General features: G+C 39.4%; 2 pseudogenes; both read left to right on the top strand.

Moving 5' to 3' along the window:
• The first annotated feature begins 10,685 nt into the window (after positions 1 to 10,685).
• Positions 10,686 to 10,806, top strand: LOC129888098 (5S ribosomal RNA; annotated as a pseudogene).
• An 8,225-nt stretch (positions 10,807 to 19,031) lies between these two features.
• LOC129888084 (5S ribosomal RNA) lies at positions 19,032 to 19,151 on the top strand (annotated as a pseudogene).
• Positions 19,152 to 20,878: the final 1,727 nt, after the last annotated feature.

Here is a 20,878-nt window from a genome sequence, read left to right as displayed (position 1 = left end):
AAGAAGTGCGACAAGGTGAGACCTAGCGAGACGACGCTAGGGTATTTCTCAAGTTAAGTTGAGCACCTTCTCACAGTTTCGTAAAGGTAAAGGAAGACACGAGATAACAACAATAAAGTGTTACCAGCTGGGGTAAGTAAAGTGTAAAATGGTTTAAGTAAGACGGGCAGAACTAGTTGGTTACTACAGGATGGCGAGCTCATATGCCAAACTTCTTCGGGACTATACCAACTAAGGATAGACGGAACTCAAAGTGGCTCTAAAGGTCACTATATGAACGAACTTTAGCGCTACTCAGTAGCCAACCCCAATGAATGGGTGCGTACAAAAGGGGGGAATACAATAGGAGGATTTAAACCAAAATGACCAAAAAGGGACATGGTCATAGTGGAACTAAAGATCTACCCCTATACCGGTTGCAAGATAATAGAGGAAAGGGAAAGGCAACACATAAAGACTAGTGAGAGGACGCTAAGATAAATTTTGGGCTAAGTTGAGTGCCCCGCACATTATTGCAAGGATTACCATGAAACACGACATGAGGACTTTCCAAGGAGGTCACCCATCCCAGTATTTCTCTCGCCCAAGCACGCTTAACTTCTAAATTCTGGTGGAATTTAGTGCGATAGTGCGGTTGTGGTCACGCGAGATGGAAGAATCTAAACTAGCGGCGGAGAAACAACATGAGATTATGTTCCTAGAGTACTATAAATTACGTTGAGGGTATTGTTAAAAGGATTTAAGCAAGACAAGAAGGATTAGCTCATTGCTAACTGACGATGCACTCGAATGCCACAGCTCTTCAACATAGTACCAATTAATGAGAGGCAAACCACAAAATGGCTATACGGGCCAATGGGCGAGAGAATTTCGACACCACTTGGCAGCCAACTCTGAGGGAGAAAAACAAAAACCCAAAAGGTAAGGGTACCAGCTGATGTAATTTACCGATGACAAGAAGTAATACCCAAGGTCGAAAATTCCACAATATGACCAGGGCTACAAGACTCACTTCGCACTCCATCGACAGATGACTCTGGAGGGAATATTACCAGGGATTAATTATATTAGCCCATGCTTCTTCAATGAAAGGCTACCTACTCAGCTGAGAAGGTGTAAAATTATATGGTAAAAAAGTTGTAGGACCTTACGGAGTCCCCATAGCTATTATCCCAGACAAAGGAGCCTAAGTTATAGTTAACTATCGAGGATCAGTCCGTGAAGAAACTAGTAAGACAGATAAGTCTTCGTACACTACTTGACCCTCGAACTGGAGGACCAGGCTAAAGAGTACCACTTAAACGCTAGAAGATATGTCATGAGCTGGTGTTATTAACTTCGAAAATAGCTGGGATGATAATCTATCACTTATCAAGTTGCCTACAATAATAATTACTACTTTAGTATCCTAATGGCCAAGTACAAGACTGGTAGAGCAAGATGTGTAAGTCCCCTATTGGATGGGTCTATGTTGGAAAGACTAAGCTAAAAAAGCCTCGACATGATTAAGCAAGCTATTTACTAAAAGCCCAGAGTCGGCAGGAATAATATACAGATAATCGACATTGACATACAAAGTTCAAATTGATGATTGAATATTCATAACAGGGTCACCCAGAAAAGGAAACTTAACCTAAAATATTTTAGACTATATCAAGCTGCTCGTAAGGTGGGCAAAGTGGCTGGTAAGTTAAGCTTACCACCTTATTTGGAAATTATACGCTCAGTCCATCAGATAGGGATGCTTTGCAAGGGTACTGACGAGCCACCCGGAGTATGTTCCATAGATGATATCCAGGTCATAGAGGAGCTATCTTACGAAGATCAACCTATCGCCATCCTAGATAGGCAAACTAGAAGACTGCGGACTAAAGATGTAGCTTCGGTCATGGTGTTATGGCGAAATAGGAATCGCGAAGAAATGAGTTGGGAGGCTAAACAAGAGATAAAGCACAAGTATCCGTACCTATTCCCGATGTTTACAGGTAACTCCAACTCCTGAACCTTTTTTATTGATCACTTGATGAAAGTATGTGTTATTGTAATGGAAAGAAATATCCCTATAATCTGTATAAACTCTTGAGAGGAATTTTGTTTAACATTCGAGGACAAATGTTCTAAAGGAGGGAAGGATGTTATACCCCACGCTATTGAGCACGGAATATCTCTTAAGTTCCTTGGAAGTTACCATGTGATTCGGAAAATCTACAATGATATCAAACAACTCTAAGGAAAGGAGAATGGGACACCTCATAGTAGAGGAGGTTGGAGATAACGTTATAAGAATCCAGAAGAAGTTGGAGACCAAGTGATGAGTCGTAGGACTCAACTTACCTATGTAAACCACTAATTTAGAAGTCTTACATACGTAATCTACTCGAGTACATGTCAAGCTTACGTAGCAAGGATTGCATAGGCTCTTAAAGTGAGGCGATATTACGAATGAGATTATGAACCCACGAGAAAGAGGAGAGGATGACACGTTGTATCAAGGAGAAGATGACAAATGGAAGCACCTCAAGCAAGCAGGTGACCCACCTGCCTGCTTGGGGGTGGGGGTGGATCCCACTGCCACGTGGCATCCCCTAATTGGCAGCATGTATGTGTTGGCCTAATAGGGGTTGGACACGTGTCACCCTTAGGGGCTTCCACATGTTACCCCCTAAGGCAACAAATATCTACATGTTAAATGACTCATAGGTCATTTCTTGGTTCAAAACTTCAGCAAAACTAAGAACAAAAATGTAGAGAAGAAAAGAGAGGCACCCACGGCTTGAAGAAAACTAAGGTAAGTCTCTAAATTTTCTCCGTGAATTAATTATCTAAGGTGTTCCTCAGACACGTGGAGGTTTATATATGTGTATTGGGATGAATAATGAGTCTTTACTTCAGCCTTACACTTGGAAACTTGAGAGAAAGTTGAAAGAACAAAGAGAGAAAAAGTTAAGAGCTAGTTAACTAACCCGTTTTTGAATGAGACTATTGTTAGTAATATTAGTATAACTTCTTGTGTATAGTTTTATTTCGAGTGATTCAATATGTTTTGGAAAGGTATTACAGAGGTATATAACTTTCATATAGCCTTTAAAATCCAATTTTTCTTTTATCTGCTCAAGAAAGGGTGATGAAGTATAGACGAGGTACTGCCCAGATTTTGGTTTTGGACATCTTACACGAACTGCTATTGGAAATTTGGGCATATCGTTTTGTACAGAATTAATGTAGGGGTGATTCGAACATTTATATGATAATAAGACACCTGTATATAACTTTCATACAGGACATAAAGCCTGTTTCCCTCAAGTACCCCTTCGAAACGAAGCAACAATGCAAGATAGTAAGCTGTCCAGAATTCACATTTTGATAGTTTGGAGTGAGTTGTTTGGGGTTTGTATTGTGTAATGTTGGTGTGAATTGCTTGTATATATTTTTCAGGTTGTCGTTGTTGGTTGTCTGTAGTTATTAGGGGTGTGATTGGGAATTCATATAGGGCATATTATAGGGGAGGCGCTTCTCGATTTTCGTTAACTCTTTAACTAGTTGAGGAACTAGTCGAGAAGACGAGTGAGGAAATGTGTTATGTGAATACTCATGTATAATTAAAGGTTCTGAACATTCAAGGGTTGTTGATATTCATATTTCTTTCGTATTGAATAGTTTCAAAGGACGACGAGATGAACAGGATAAAGAGTAACTCATAAGAGGTATGTGAAGCCTCTCTTGGTATGTTTTTGGTATAGGTATGTAAAGCCTATTTTTTATCTTTCTTTTGGCATGTCTTATATGTAAGCAATAGATGATATGAGATTTGGGGGTAATTCCATTCCCAGGTTCTGAATACGACTTTAGGACCCTCACTCACTTTTGAATGTTAAACTTTAAAGTAGTAAGCTACTATCTTTGATTCTTCGATAGGTTAAATAATAACTTGAGGTATAGGCCTCTATCCTTAAGAGCTCCACGAGGACAGACGTCTAGATCCTATAAGTTGTTTGGCAACATTGTGACACATGTCTATGGTTCCTGACACTTCATACAGTCCTCCGTGACACCTAGCAGGTAGTTTAATTACTTCCAAGTGATGGTTTACTTGATGACTTCATAGAGTCTCAGATAATGATTTAAATTGTGTTTTGTTTCTCACTACTCTACTCGTGCATACTGTAATACTTCTTTCATCGACCCCGAGGCCGGGAATAGTAATCGTCACAATTCCACTGCATTGTTCATCGCACCATCACTAGAGGGATGGGTATGTATATATATATATATGATGATGTGATGATGTGTTGTAATAAGGAGGTGATGGTACTACAGTTATGATTCGCCGAATCCCTGATAGGGCCGGCTATATTAAAAATTTGAGCATGCATGATTTTACTTTTCCAGGTACAGGTTTCTGATTTGATATTTTATCCTCTACTTCTCTATTTTAGATATGCCTCTAGTCGTATTGTGTTATATTTTACATACTTAGTACATATGTTGTACTGACCCCCTTTTTCTTGGGGGGTTTGCGTTTCATGCCCATAGGTATAGGTATAGGTTTTGGGAGTCCGTCATCTTAGGATAGCGCTCAGCTCAGCTGGAAGAGACTCCATTGTATCATAGCCTAGTTTTTGGCATTGGCCGTTGATGTATAATATTGTTTTGTTATTCAGGGCTACGGTAGGGGCCCTGTCCCGCCATATGTTGTCATTGATATTGTTAGAGGTCTACAGACAGGTATATGTGGGTTGTGTATATCCGTTTGATTCAATTGGGTCTACATGATGTATGGTATATGTTATTATGTTATGGCAGCCTTGTCATCTTGCATGCCCTTTCATGTTACGACACAAACGAAAAGGGCTACAGGTTTATGAAAATGTTATTGCCCAATGGGGATCTATTATATGATATTGTTTTATTTATAGTTTAATTTGACCACAACTGATAGTTAGGTATACGGGGGGTTCAGGTCAGACCGCTGTCGCGGCCTATGGGGTTGGGTCGTGACAATAATCAAGAGAACCAAGAACCATATTAAAACTGACTTCCGATTTCATATTCAAAATGGACAATTTCCATACTTAAGATGAACCAAAAATCCATAATAAAGATGGAAAAGGGTCCGAAACAAGAGACATGCCAATAGTGACAAAGTCACAGCCACAAGAAGGAAAAAGTCCACAAAAATGTCAAGTGATCGGGCAATTCATACAAGTGGGCAAGTAACAACGTGTTTTGCAAGTCGCCAAGACACCAACACGATAATACAAAATAAAAAGAAATAAAAAAATATTCCAAGATAGGCTTTTAAATATACCAACAGGTAAAAAGAGTACAAGTACAAGTTTATACACAAACCTCAGCCTTTTAGCATACAAACAGTCCAAAACAACTTCAAGAGTTCAAACCGTAGACCAATCAATGTCTCAAGTTCCTCAACTTATACACGAGTATAAACAATCATGAAAATACAATTAAATATCCTCTTGAATTTCCAGAATATTCATAATATTAATAAAAAAAACAAGAGTATCATCCAAAAGTAAGCCTAGCATGTATAACAAATACTATGCTACAAAACAGTAATTTTGGCCAGCCCAGTACCTCTGGTTATAACTTTGTTTTGAATATGCAAATGGTAAAAATGGACTTTTCAGTCTTCATACAAGTTGTAAATATACGTGTTAAGTGTTATAACCCATACTTTCGTACCTTGGGACATTGTATTAAGTCTCTTAGAAAGTGCCATGTGATCTAGATTATCTACCATGCTATCAAATAATTCTAAGGAAGGGAGGATGTGATTCCCCATAAGAGTGAAGATTGGAAATAGGGTTAAAAGAATCTGGAAGGAGTTGGAGGCTAAGTAATGAGTCATAGGACTCAATGTACTTACGTAAGCTACCGACTTAGACGTCTTACATAACTAAGCTACTGGAGTACATGTTGAGCTTACATAGCAAGAATTACATAGGCTTTTAAAGTGGGACGAGATTACAAACCCACGGAAGAGGCAAAAAGAGGTGTAGCACCTACTCAGAAGAAAGTAGGTGATGCACCTACTTGGAAGCAAGCAGCTGAGGCACCTACTTTGACCAAGTAGGAGAAACACCTACTTGAGGTGGGTCCCACATGGCCATGTGGCATCCCCTAATAGGTAGCATGGATGAAGTGGCCCAATGAGAGTTTGACATGTGTCACCCTTAGGGGTTAACACGTGTCACTTCTAAGAAAGGATATATATGTTCCCTTTGATGACTAAGTCATCTTATATTCATGTTACACTTAGAACAAATATAGAGAGTTGAGAGAAAAACTAGAGAAGCCAAGGGAGGAAGCTACGGGTTGGCCAAGACAAAAAGGTAAGGCCCAATTTCATTCTGTGAATTAATTATTTGAGGTATCCTATGGTGATATAGCGGTTTTTAATAATGAAAATTTTTTATTTGGGTCAATGAGGAGGTTTTTGTTCTTGTTAACAAACCCGTTTTTGAATGATACTGCTGTTAATAATACTAGTATAATACCTTGTATAAAGCTTTGTTTCAAGTGATTCAAGATGTTTTGGAAAGATATTTCATAGGGATATAACTTTTATTTATCCTGTGAAACCTAGTTTTTCTTTTGTATGCTCGAAAAAGGGTGATGAAGAATGGGGGAGGTGCTTCCCAGATGTTGTTTTGGAAATCCTACATGGACCGTTGTTGATATTTTGAGCATATCTTTTTGTAAAAAATTATTGTAGGGTTAATTCAAAATTTTATGATACCTTAATATGCATGTCTATAACTTTCCTTGAGGACACAAATCCTGTTTCCCTCAATTACCCCTTCGAAACTAAGCGACAAAATAAGACAGTAGGCTCTCCAAAATTCACATTTTGATAGTTTTGGCGAGTTTGATGAGTTTAACGTAAGGTAAGGTATTTCATTTCAATTTGGAGTTTATGATGTTGTTATGAAGTGTATTAAATGTCGTGTAGGTGGCTGGAAATGTGAAAATATCATAGAAATGCTTGACGTTAGAAATAACCTAATTTGGAGTCGCTATACCTAAATTGTAGTCAAATAAAGTATTGTGCATGTGGGGTGCTGCTGAAGGTATGTGGTGTTGTGTTGCAGGTCCTAAAAGTATGCTAAAAGAGGTTTGGTAGCTTTTGGTTGTATCCACACGAACCTCCTCTTCGCACGGTTAAAGGTTTTATGAAATAAAGATTAAAGACCCTATTTTGGTATTATGATGTTAAGCAAGTTGTTTGGAGCCTATGTTGTGTAATGTTGCCATGTTTTATGTGTATATGAACTGTAGTTTATTGTTGTTGGTTGGCTATAGTAACTAGGAATGTAATTGGAAATTCGGATAGGGCACGTTATAGGGGAGGTGTTGCCCGATTTTCGATAACGCCTTAACTAACTAAAGAGCTAGTCGAGAAGATAAGCGAGGAAATGAGTTCTATAAATACTCGTGTGCAACTTAAGATGCTGAAAGGTCAAGGGTTTTTGATACTCGTATTTCTTTCATGTTAAATAAGGGCAAGGACGACGAGGAGAATGGAATAAGGAGTAAGCCGTAAGAGGTATGTGAAGCTTTCTCTTGGCATGTTTTTGGCATAAGTATGTAAAGCCATTCTTCTTTCTTTCTGGCATTTCTTAGATATAAGTTATGAATGGTTTGTATATGAGACATGGGGATAATTCCATTCGTAAATGTCCGAGTATAGTTCATAATTCTTATCCATTTCGTGATGGTAGAACTTCTGTAATAGTTGAGCTATTGCCTTTTTAACGCTGTTATATGATAAAATGTAATACAGGTAAAGCATCTCTTTCCATTCTTTTGGCATTTTGTAGTTTTATGTGTGATGTGTATATGAAATATGGGGACACACCTACTCAGAAAGCTTTGAATATGACTCACGAATCCTACCTACAAATAGAGGTGAGACCTCCTATGCTAATTCAGTTAGTGCCTCCCACTATCTCCTCAATGATGAAACATAGAGGGTATGTAAAGCTATCTCCTTTTTTTGGCATATCCTTGATAGAAGTGCAAGGTGTATATATGTGTGTACAAGTTGGGGATGATCCCATGCATAAATCTCCTAGCATACTTCCAGATTCCTATCCACTTCTGGATACTAGAACTCCCACAATAGTTGGGTTATTACCTCTCAAACTCCTATAGGATGGGAAGTGATAAATATGTCAAGCCTATCCCTTCCTTCTTTCGACCTGGCTCAAGTATAGATGATATATGACACGAGCTCTAGAGTAATTTTATTCTTTAGCCCTGAATGTGATTCATGTCTCTTACTCACTTCCGGGTGTCAAACTCTTAAAGTAGTTGAGCTACCTTCCCTGAACCGTCTATATGTCAATTATAGTGGGATGTAAAGCTCCCTTCTAAAAGACTCTGGGATGATAGATGTCCCTAATTTCCTTAAGCCGGTTGTCATTACCCTAAAATGTGTCTACAACTCCTGAGACTTCACTTACTGTAGCCTTAGGGGCACTCAAAGGGCACCTGAGATGAATATTGTCCTGATCCACGAATGATACTCTGTTTGACTACCTTATTAAGTTTCAGATAATGATCCACCTGTGCATTGTTGATAATAACACCGAGTCCCATAAAAGGCTTCGTACGTTATATGATAATGACACCAACTCCCATAAAAGGTCGGGTACGGTATATGATAATGACACCGAGTCCCATAAAGGGTTGGGTATGGTATATGATGATTATAACACCATCCCCTAGTGGACCAGGTACGGTATATGATGATATGATTATAAAAATGAGACCCATAATAGGCCGGGTACAGTATGATAAGATATGATGGTATGAGAGGGTAATGGTATGATATAGAACCACATTACTTTCTTAACCGAGTCCCTCACTAAAGGGTCGGATACGATAGATAGGCATGCATATGAAAACCTAATGATGTATTTGTAATGTATGAGATGATGCCATTTATGATTGTATGACACCGTATACGAAGATATGGTGACACCGAGTGTCACTACGGGCTGGGTAAATTGTTACACTTGTGTCCTGCCTCCTTATTTCTATTGTTGTCTTAATTATTATGTTTTATGCTTTATATACTCAGTATATGTATCGTACTAACCCCCTTTCTTCAGGAGGATGCATTTCATGCTCGTAGGTATAGGTACATGTGTTAGGGATCTGTCAGCTTAGGATTTCCACTCAGCTATATTGGAAGTGCTCCACCATTCCGGAGCCAAGCTTTTGGTGCTGATCTTTTAAGGTACATATTGGTTTATTCAGGGCTACGGCGGGATCCCTGTCCCGCCATATGATACCGTTACTATTATTAGAAGTCTGTAGATATATATAAGTGGGTTGCTTATGAGTTTATTTTGATTGTGCCTATACAGCATGTTGTAAATGTTTTTACGTTATGGTAGCATGGTTGGCTTGCATGCCCTTTCATGGTATAATACGAATGAAAGAGGCTACATGTACATGAAAAAGTTTTAACTCAGTGGGGTTTTTGTGAGTAGTATCTCTTGTTTATAGTTTGATTTGACTACAGCTGATAAGTATATGTCCAGGGGTCCAGGTTGGACACCAATCGCGGAGCACGGGGTTGGGTCATGATAGAAGTGGTATCAGAGTAGTTCGTTCGCAATGTGTCTACAGACCGTGTCTAGTAGAGACTTGATTATCAATGTATTGCATGCCACATCTATAAATAGGAGTCTACATGACATTTAGGATATTTCCTTTTTTTCATATCTAAGGTCGTATGATAGAGCCGAATCATAGGAAGTGGAATTCCTTATACTAACCTCTGATTTCAGATAAAGACATTATCGATAGAAGAAAATGACTGACGATATGGGAAGTTACAAAGCACGTAGCTAAGCCAAGGCACGAGAGAGGTGTGACAGGTAAGATATGGAAATACGATTGACATGTAAAGTTGAAAATTGAAAAGAAAAAGTGGACGAAAAGTCTAACAAGCGTAGTTTGAGTTGGACATGTGAGGTAAGTCCATCATTTTATACTATTATTGATATTAGGCGCCCTGTGAGGCTGTGATATGATATGATATGATATGATACACATATATGTATCTTTATGCGTGTTGGCCCTGTGAGGCACAATTGTTATTTTCTTCTTGCAGATTTGAGGTAGTAAAGAAATACAGAGGAAACTTTGCCCAAATTTTCCAAGAAATAGAAAGAGAATAAGATACAGGGCTGTAGTATGTCTTGAAAGGTCATGCCCACAATAATGATGAAATTTGGCTAAACCACGAGTATGGCTGACCTCGAGAAATAAGTTAATTGCTGAATTGACGGCAATAGAAACTAGGAGGATGGTATTGATATGGTAAACCGAAGTTGGAAAAGACTTGTGACCCTAGGAAAATAATTTAGAGAAGATTGGTAGTTCTGGATAGAACGATATATTGAGGCACCGACGGAATTGATACACAGGGATAAGAGTAACTAACAAGGGTAAGTAACCTATGGTAAGGATTGTGAAAAAGGTTAAGAAGTGTTATACTATGGGGTGAAATACGAACAAGATAAGATTTGAATATAACAAGGATCGTTAGGAAAATAAGTAAAGTCTAGTAAGAAAGTGGCCAAAGTTTGGCCTACCGGACCAGCTGCTGGGTCATCATCTTCGTGGGTAGCTATGCGCCCCATGGGGTAGGATGCAATCATACCAACACTAACACACCAGATCCCATCAGAACTCCAAAGTTAAGCGTGCTTGGGTGAAAGTAGTACTAGGATGGGTGACCCTCTAGAAAGCCATGTGCCGCTGCGATTTGAGATGATCGGGATGTATGTATACGTTGGTCGTGCATGGAATTGTTGGTATAAAGAAGTATTGTGGATACGTGACTCCATCGTGAAAGATGATAAGACCCTTTGAGATAAGGGATGTAGCTTTGCAAAATAAGTAATGCACTGTGAATCTATTAAAGGGACAAGTGGTACCCACTGGATAAGGCAAGAGCTATCACAAATCTTGGGACACTAACTATTGGAATATAAGTACTGCCTAATTGAGAATTGGAAATGACTATAAGCACTAGCTAGCTATTTATCAAAATGAATGGAAAGTGGCTTTGAATAAATTGCTACGTGACTTGAATACCAATAATTAGATTAGATTAGCATCTCACGATTGTGTTAAGCTGTCGTACAGGGGCAACTGAAGGTATAGATGATATAAAGGAAGGAATAGATATGGTGCAGTATATCAAAGGTGTTGGAAAAGAATCATATGTATTGGAAAATTTGAAATAAAGGCGTACGATAGAGCACAAATAGATAGTGACATGGGTATACCCTAATAGATAGTGACATGGGTATACCCTAATCAGAGACAGTGCGTAGAATTATTAGTAAGGACTTTGAATTGTATGACATTAAAGAATAAGTGCATACAAAGGGGATGAATACAACAAGAGAATCACAATGGGCACTTAAAGATAGAGAAGAGATATCCGTATATGTTCCCCATGTCTACAGGAAATCTAAAATTCTAGATTAATTGACTCAATGAATAAAAGGTCTATGGGTGACAACCGGCATAGAGAATTTCTAAAGTCCTCGTAAGATCCTATTAGATGAGTTAGCATTCGAGGAGGAATGTTCTAAAGGAGGGGAGGATGTTATACCCCATACTTTCATACCTTGGGACATTATATTAAGTCTCGTAGCAAGTGCCATGTGATCTAGATTATCTACCATGCTATCAAATAATTCTAAGGAAGGGAGGACGTGATGCCCCATAAGAGTGAAGATTGGAAATAGGGTTAAAAGAATTCGGAAGGAATTGGAGGCTAAGTAATGAGTCGTAGGACTCAATGTACTTACGTAAGCTACTAACTTGGATGTCTTACATAACTAAGCTATTTGAGTATATGTAGAGCTTTTGTAGTAAGGATTACATAGGCTCTTAAAGTGAGACGAGATTACGAACCCACGGAAGAGGCGAAAGGAGGCGTAGCACCTACTCGGAAGCAAGTAGGTGATGTACCTACTTAGAAGAAAGCAGGTGATGAACCTATTTGGGTCCCACGTGGCCATGTGGCAGCCCTTCATAGGTAGCATGGATGAAGTGGCCCAATGAGAGTTTGACACGTGTCACCCTTAGGAGCTGACATGTGTCACTTCTAAGAAAGGATATATATGTTCCCTTTGATGACTAAGTCATCTTATATTCATGTTACACTTAGAAGAAATAGAGAGAGTTGAGAGAAAAACTAGAGAAGCCAAGGGAGGGATCTACGGGTTGGCCAAGATAAAAAGGTAAGGTCGGATTTCATTCCGTGAATTAATTATTTCAGGTATCCTATGGTGATATAGCGGTGTTTAATAATGAAAAAATTTGATTTGGGGCAACGAGGAGGTTTTTGTTCTTATTAACAAACCCATTTTTGAATGATACTGTTGTTAGTAATACTAGTAGAACTCCTTGTGTAAAGCTTCATTTTGAGTGATGCAAGATATTTTGGAAAGCTATTTCATAGGGATATAACTTTTTTTAGCCTCTAAAGCCCAGTTTTTCTTTTCTCTGCTCGAAAAAGGGTGAAGTATGGGGGAGGTGCTGCCTAGATTTTATTTTGGAAATCCTACACGGACTATTGTTGGTATTTTGGGCATATCATTTTGTACAAAATTATTGTAGGGGTGATTCGAAATTTTATGCAACCTTAAGAAACATGTATATAACTTTCATTGAGGACACAACTCCTGTTTCCCTCAATTACCCCTTTGAAACTAAGAGACAAAATAAGATAGTAGGCTGTCCAGAATTTACGTTTTGATAGTTTTGGCGAGTTTGATGAGTTTAACGTAAGGTAAGGTCTTTTCTTTAAATTTGGAGTTTATGATATTGTTATGAAGTGTATTACACATCTTTTAGGTGGTTGGAAATGTGAAAATATCATACAGATGCTTGACGTCGTTTATAGTTCATAATTCTTATACATTTTGTGATGGTAGAACTCCTGTAATAGTTGAGCTATTGCCTTTTTAAGGTTGTTATATGATAAAATGTAATGCAGGTAAAGCATCTCTTTCTATTCTTTTGGCATTTTGTAGTTCTATGTGTGATGTGTATATGAAATGTGGGGACACACCTACTCAGAAAGCTTTGACTATGACTCACGAATCCTACCTAAAAATAGAGGTGAGACCTCCTATGCTAATTCAGTTAGTGCCTCCCACTATCTCCTCAATAATGAAACATATAGGGTATGTAAAGCTATTTCCTTCTCTTGGCATATCCTTGATAGAAGTACAAGGTGTATATATGTGTGTGCAAGTTGGGTATGATCCCATGCATAAATCCCCGAGCATACTTTCTGATTCCTATCCACTTCTAGACACTAGAACTCTCACAATAGTTGAGTTATTACCTCTCAAACTCCTATATGATGGGAAGTGATAAATATGTCAAGCCTATCCCTTCCTTCTTTCGAGCTGGCTCAAGGATAGATGATGTATGACACGAGCTCTAGAGTAATTCTACTCTTTAGCTCTGAATGTGATTCATGTCTCTTACTCGCTTTCGAGTGTTAAACTCTTAAAGTAGTTGAGCTACCTTTCCTGAATCGTCTATATATCGATTAGTAGTGGGACGTAAAGCTCTCTTCTAAAAGACTGTGGGATGACAGATGTCCCTTATTTCCTGAAGCCGGTTGGCATTACCCTAAAATGTGTCTACAACTCCTGAGACTTCACTTAATATAGCCCTAAGGGCACTCAAAGGGACCTGAGATGATGTTTGTCCTGATCCATGAATGATAGTCTGTTTGACTACCTTATTAAGTTTCAAATAATGATCCACATGTACATGGTTGATAATGACACTGAGTCCCATAAAGGGCCGGGTATGGTATATCATAATGACACCAAGTCCATAAAAATACAGGTACGGTATATGATAATGATACCGAGTCCCATAAAGGGCCGGATATGATATATGTTGATTATTACACTGAGTCCCTATCACGACCCAACCCCGTAGGCCACGACTAGGGTCCGACCTGAACCCCCTGTATACATATCTATCAGCTGTGGTCACATTGAACTGTAAATAAAACAATATCATTTAACATATCCCCACTGGGCGATAACATTTTCATAAACCTATAGCCCTTTTCGTTTGTATCACAACATGATAGGGCACGCAAGCCGACAAGGCTGCTATAACATAATAACATATATAATATATCATGTAGACCCAGCTGAATCAAACTGACATACACAACTCACATATACATATCTGCATACCTCTAAAAATATTAACGATAACATATGGCGGGACAGGGCCCCCGCCGTACGCCTTAATAGACAAAACAATTTTATACATTAGTGGACAGTATCAAAAACTAGGCTCCGATACAATGGAGCCTCTTCCAGTGGAGCTGCATGGAATCCTAAGCTGACGGACTCCCAAAACCTGTAACTGTACCTGTGGGCAGGAACGCAGCCCTCCGAGAAATGGGGTGAGTATGACATATGTACTGAGTATGTAAAACGTAACATAATACACTGGAGGTATATTTGAAATAGAGAAGCAGGGGAACAAATTATCAAATTGGAGACATATACTTGTACTCTATGAATCACAAAAGCATGCATGCTCAATTTTCAATATAGCCGGCCCTTTCAGGGATCCGGTGAATCATAACTGTAGGACCATCATAGGCCCGGTGCCATCACCACCTTATTACAACACATCATCATATATATACATACGTACCAGCCCTCTAGTGAGGGGCTCGGTGAACAATACAGTAAATTATGCACGATAACGTACCCGGCCTGGGACTCGGTGAAAGAAGTGTTACAGTATACACGAGTAGAGTAGTGAGAAAAAAACACAGTTTAAATCATTATCTGAGACTCAATGAAGTCATCAAGTAAACCATCACCTGGGGATCAGGGTAGAAGATATCTGACGTATACTCTCTAACTGTCACTAAGGACTATGTAAAAAGAAGTTTTTGGAAATCTTAGACATATACCAATGTAAAATATCTTATAGCAGTCCGAGCATCGGTTGTCTTAGAGCCTTTCTTCTTTTACAAACAAGAGCTTAGTCGAATCAATTATTATACAGTCATATAGAAGACTCGAAGATAGCAGCTTACTACTTTAAAGTTTAATCATTCAAAAGTGAGTGAGGGTCCCGAAGTCATATTCAGAACCTGGAAATGGAATTACCCCAAAGATCATATCATATCCTGCTTACATCTAAGACATTCCAAAAGAGAAAATATAGGCTTTACATACCTATACCAAAAACATACCAAGAGAAGCTTCACATACCTCTTATGGACTCCCCTTAATCGTGTTCACGTCGTTGTCCTCGAAACCTATTTAACATGGAAGTAATGCAAGTGTTAACAACCTTAGAATTTTCAGCAACTTATACTACCCATGAGTATTCATAGCATTCATCCCTTCGCTCGCTTTCTCGACTAGTTCCTTAACTAGTTACTGCGTTAACGAAAATCGGACAGCACCTCCCCTATAGCATGCCCTATCCGAATTCTCAATCGTGTCCTTAACACCTACATCCAACCAATAACATAACCAGTAGCTCATATATATGTATATTATAGCGACGTTACACAATATAGACCCCAAACAACCCATTCGAAACTACGATACCAAAACTAGGGTTTTTATCCTTCTTTTTGTGAATCCTTTAATTGTGCAAAGTGGAGGGTCGTATGGCTGCAACCAGAAGATCCCACGCCCTCATTAACTCATTTTACAGCATCATAATACCTTACCAAACGACCGGCAGTCCCACACCACAAGCGCAATGCGTTATTCGATTACAATTCAACTATAGCGATTTCAATTTCGTTTATTTCTAACGTCGAACTTTTTATGACTTTTCCCCAACTTCCAGCCGCACAAAAGGTGTGTAATACACCCTATAATAACATCATAAACTTCAAATTAGAGGGGAAGACCTTACCTTTCCCGGAATTGGCTAGAACTCGCCGAAATTGTGCCTCGGAACTTTTTTTAGCGCGTTGTAACATCGTGGCAGCTTCCTGTCCAACCTTTGCTGCACAAAAACCCAATTTTATACTACTAATACTTCCATATCATCGTGGTATATGCTATATAATTAATTTACGGAATGAAATCGGGACTTACCTTATTTTTCCTACTAAGCCGTCACGTTTTCCTCTCTACTTTTAGGGTTTGTTTTCTCTTCACTTTGGCTGGATTTTTGGAGTAAGAACTGAAGTGTATGCTGTATATACAAATATATATGTGGTCCTAGGGAGTTACACATGTTAGCCCCTAGAGGTGACATGTGTCTAGCCCCTATTGGACCACCGTATCCATGCGCTGAAGGAGGGGCTGCCACGTGGCAGTGGTCCCACCTACCCCAAGAAGGTGGGTTACCTACTTGACCCCAAGAAGGTGGGTCACCTTCTTGCTTGAGGTGCTGCCACGTGTCACCCTCTCATTGGCTGCCCCGCGTTATTTTTTTTCTCTTCCTTGTGGGTTCGTAATCTCGTCTTATTTTAAGAGCCTATGTCATCCATGCTACGCAAGCTTGGTACATACTCCAATAGCTTAAGTATGTAAGACTTCCAAGTTAGTAGCTTACGTAGGTAAATCGAGTCCAATGACTCATTACTTAGCCTCCAATTCCTTCCGGATTCTTGTGACTCCATTTCCAACCTTCTCTACTATAGGGTATCACATTCTCCCTTCCTTAGAGTCGTTTGATAGTATCGTAGCGTATCTGACTCACATGATAATGTCTAAGGAACTTATGAGACATTCCAAGTTTAAAAGTGTGGGGTGTAACATCCTTCCCCCTTTTAGAACATTCATCCCCGAATGTTAAACAAAACTTCCCTTAGAAATTTATACAGACCGTAGGGAGATTCCTTCCTATTTCCGTAACACATACTTCTATACAAGTACTTAATATACATATTTTAGGAGTTGGGGTTACCTGTAGACATCGGTTACAGACGCAAATACTTGTGTTTCATGTTCTCTTCAGTTTCCTCGGTCATCCTCTTTCTAGTTTTGGTTTTTCCACCATATCTTGACGGAAGCACGTCTTTAGTCTACAATCTTCCAGTTTGCCAATCTAAGATGGTGATAGGTTTTTTTCTCATAGGATTCCATCTCCTGGACATCAGTTATGGAATATACCCTGGGTGACTCATCAGTACCCTTGCAAAGCATTCCTATCTGATGGACTGGGCTCATAGTTTCCAAATAAGGTGGTAAGCTCAACTTACCATCCATGTTTCCCACCTCATGAGCAACTTGATACAGTCTAACATATTCTGGGTTAAGTTTCCTTTTCTAGGTGTCCCTCTTATGAACATCCAATCATCAGTTTGAACTCTGTATGTCGATGTCAATTATCTGTATATTATTTCTGCCGACTCTGGGCTTTTAGTCAATAGCTTGCTTAATCATGTCGGGGCCTTTTTATCTTAGTCTTTCTAATATCTACCCATCCAATAGGGGACTTACAGGTCTTACTCTACCAGTCTTGTACGGGGTTATTGGGATACCAGAGTGGCCATTATGGTAGTTAAACGCAATAAGTGGTGGACGATCGTCTCGGTTCCTCTTAAAGCTAACCATATAATAGTATGCTCAGTAGATTCAGCAGCACAAGGAAAAATACGGTACGAAGACCTATCTGTGCTCCCGAGCTTTTGTTGGACTAATATCTAGACATAAATCATAATTGAAGTCCCTCTATCTGAGATATTAGTAGGGGAAACCTCACGGAACCTTATTACCTCCTTGTCCTATAACTTCACCTAGTTCCAACTACATAGGTGGTTTTGTTTGTAAGCAAATGAGCTGATTTGTTAGCCTATTTGCACTAACCCGTATATCACCCTACTTTTACATAGTATAAAATAGGTTCATAATGACTTTGATAATCTAGGAACCGTTAGCCTCGTATAGTCCTTCTCGACTCTTTTCAGAACTTTAACTGGCATTTGATCTTTTGGGTCCTTCTTCCCCTCCTTTTTTTCCAATCCTTATGGTTGGCTACCGAATAATGTTGCAGTCTCCTCATATAATGGCTCTCGTAGTCGTCCTGTGCTTTGTCTAATATGACCTGGTATAATTTCGAATGAATTTTGGCATATAAGCTCGTCATCCTGTAGTAACCAGTTAGTTCTGCCAGTTTTACTTAGACCCTTTCACAATTTCCCTTACCCCCGCTTGTAATCCTCTAGACACATTATCTTGTGTCATTCTTTACCTTTACAAGAATATGAGAGGGTACAAGAAGTATCCTAGCGTTACCTCGCTAGTCCTCATGTTTTACCTTGCTTTTTCTCCCTTATCCTACACTCGATGTCGGGGTAGATCTTTGGTCCACTCGTGGCCATGTCTTACTCCACCCATAGCACTAATTCCATCTCAGTAATTTGGCTTAACATATCTTTGTATCTCTCGATAGTTAATTGCACCTTAGGCTCCCTTGCCTAGGACAATAGTTGTGGGGACTCCATAAGGTCCTACCACTCCTTTACTCTATAATTTTACACCTCCTCGGCGGAGTAGGTAACCTTTGATCGAAGGATCAGGGACGAATATCATTAATACACAAGTAACATTCCCCCCAGATTCATCTGGCGCTGGAGTGCGAAGTGAGTCTTGTAGTCCTGGTCATATTATGGAATTTTCGACCTTGGGTATTGCTTTCTGTCATTCATAAATTACATCAGCTGGTACCCTTACCTTTTGGCTTTTGCTTTTTCGCCCTCAGAGTTGGCTGCCAAGTGGTGTCGAAATTCCCTCGCCCACTGGCCCATATAGTCATTCTGCGGTTTTCCTCTCATTAACTGGTTCTATGTTGAAAAGCTGTGGCATTTGAGTGCGTTGTCAGTTAGCAGTTAGCTAATCCTTCTTGTCTTGCTTAAATCCTTTTTACAATACCCTCAACGTAATGTATAGTATTCTAGGAACATAATCTCATGTCGTTCCTCCGCCGCTAGTTCCGATTCTTCCATCTCGCGTGATCATACCAGCACTAACGCATTAAGTTCCATCAGAATTTTGAGGTTAAGCGTGCTAGGGCGAGAGTAATACTAGGATGGGTGACCTCCTTGGGAAGTCTTCGTGTTGCGTTTCATTGTAATCCTGCCATTGGTTATCACAGGATAGCAAAATTATATGTCAGGTTCCTTCGGAATTATGTCAGGTAATGATAGACGGGGCATAGAACGACTATGAAAACCAACTCTAAGGGTTGAAAAGCAAAAGCCCCAAAAGATAGAGTGCCAGTTAAAGTTCTGAAAAGAGTCGAAAGGGGCCATATGAGACTGATTAATGTCATTAAGAACCTATTTTATACTCTGTAAGAGTAGGGTGCTATATGGGTTATTGTGAGTAGGCTAATGAATCGGCCCATTTGCTTCCAATCAAGAGCACCTATGCAGCTGAAATTGGGTTGAGTTATAGAACATGAAGATAGTAAGGTTCCATGAGGTTTCCCTAGCTAATATCTTAGATAGAAGGACTTCAAAAATGATTAACGTTTGGACATCAATCCAAGAAGAGATCGGGAACACAGGTAGATCTTAGTACCCAGTTTGTCCCTCGAGCTGCTAAATAGACTGAGCATACTATCAGACGTTAGAAAATATATTGTGGGCTTATATGGTTGGCTTTAAGAGTAACTGAGATGATCGTCCACCACTTATAGAGTTTGCCTATGAGAAGGGCTACCATTCTAGTATCCAGATGACCCCCTACAAGATGTTGTAAGGTAGAGTGTATAAGTCCCCCTGTTGGGGAAAAGACTAAGCTGGTAGGCGAAACAGGATTAAGCAAACTATTGACTAACAACCCAGAGTCGGCAGAAATGATATACAGATAATCGATATCGACATTCAGAGTTCAAACTGATGATTGGATGTTCATAACGGAGTCACCCAGAAAAGAGAACTTAACCCAAAATATATTAGACTGTATCAAGTTTCTCATAAGGTAGGCAATATGGTTGGTAAGTTGAGCTTACCACCTTATTTGAAAACTATGCGCCCAGTCCATCAGATAGGAATGCTTCACAAGAGTACTGACGAGTCACCCAGGGTATATTCCATAGATGATGTCCAGGAGATGGAATCCTGTGAGAAAAAAACCTATCGCCATCTTGGATCGGCAAATAGGAAGATTGTAAACTAAAGACATGCCTTCCGTCAAGATATGATGAAAAAACCAAAACCAGAAAAAAAATGACCGGGGAAACTGAAAAGAACATGAAACACAGGTATTTGCACCTATTCCCGAAATCTGCAGGTAACCCTAACTCCTAAAACTTGTATATTAAGTACTTAGACGGGAGTACGTGTTACGGCAATTGCAGAGAATATCCCTACAATTTGTATAAAGTTCTAAGGGAAGTTTTGTTTAACATTCAGGGACGAATGTTCTAAAAGGGGGGAGAATGTTATTGACCTCTGCATTCAACCTTTGAGCCTCCTCTTTGGCACAAGATAGCTTATGCTCTAAAGTGGAGATGGTTTCCAAGCATTGCTGGAGCTGCATAGCTGCAGCTTCTTTTTTCCCAGTCAATTTTAGGATGTCTTGCTTGAGAAATTCGATCTCACTTTCTGCTTTTTCAGCTCTCTCAGTTAATTTTTTCGCATCTTCTTCAACACACTGCAATTTGTTTTCCAACTTTGCTATCATCTCCAGAGATTGCATGTATTGGTTAAGGGCTTCATCTTTTTCAGCTGCTACGTTTGCAAGATCTTCTCTTAAAGATTGAGCTTCAGCTTCAGCTTTGCAAGCTCTTTCACCAATTGCAACAGAGCTCTCTTGAGCATGGGACACAGTATTCTTCAACTCAAAAA

Source organism: Solanum dulcamara, chromosome 4, assembly GCF_947179165.1.
Source record: "Solanum dulcamara chromosome 4, daSolDulc1.2, whole genome shotgun sequence".
In the NCBI taxonomy this organism is placed as follows: domain Eukaryota; kingdom Viridiplantae; phylum Streptophyta; class Magnoliopsida; order Solanales; family Solanaceae; genus Solanum; species Solanum dulcamara.
The sequence above is the reverse complement of the archived record's forward strand: the minus strand, read 5'-3'. Positions and strand labels throughout refer to the sequence as shown.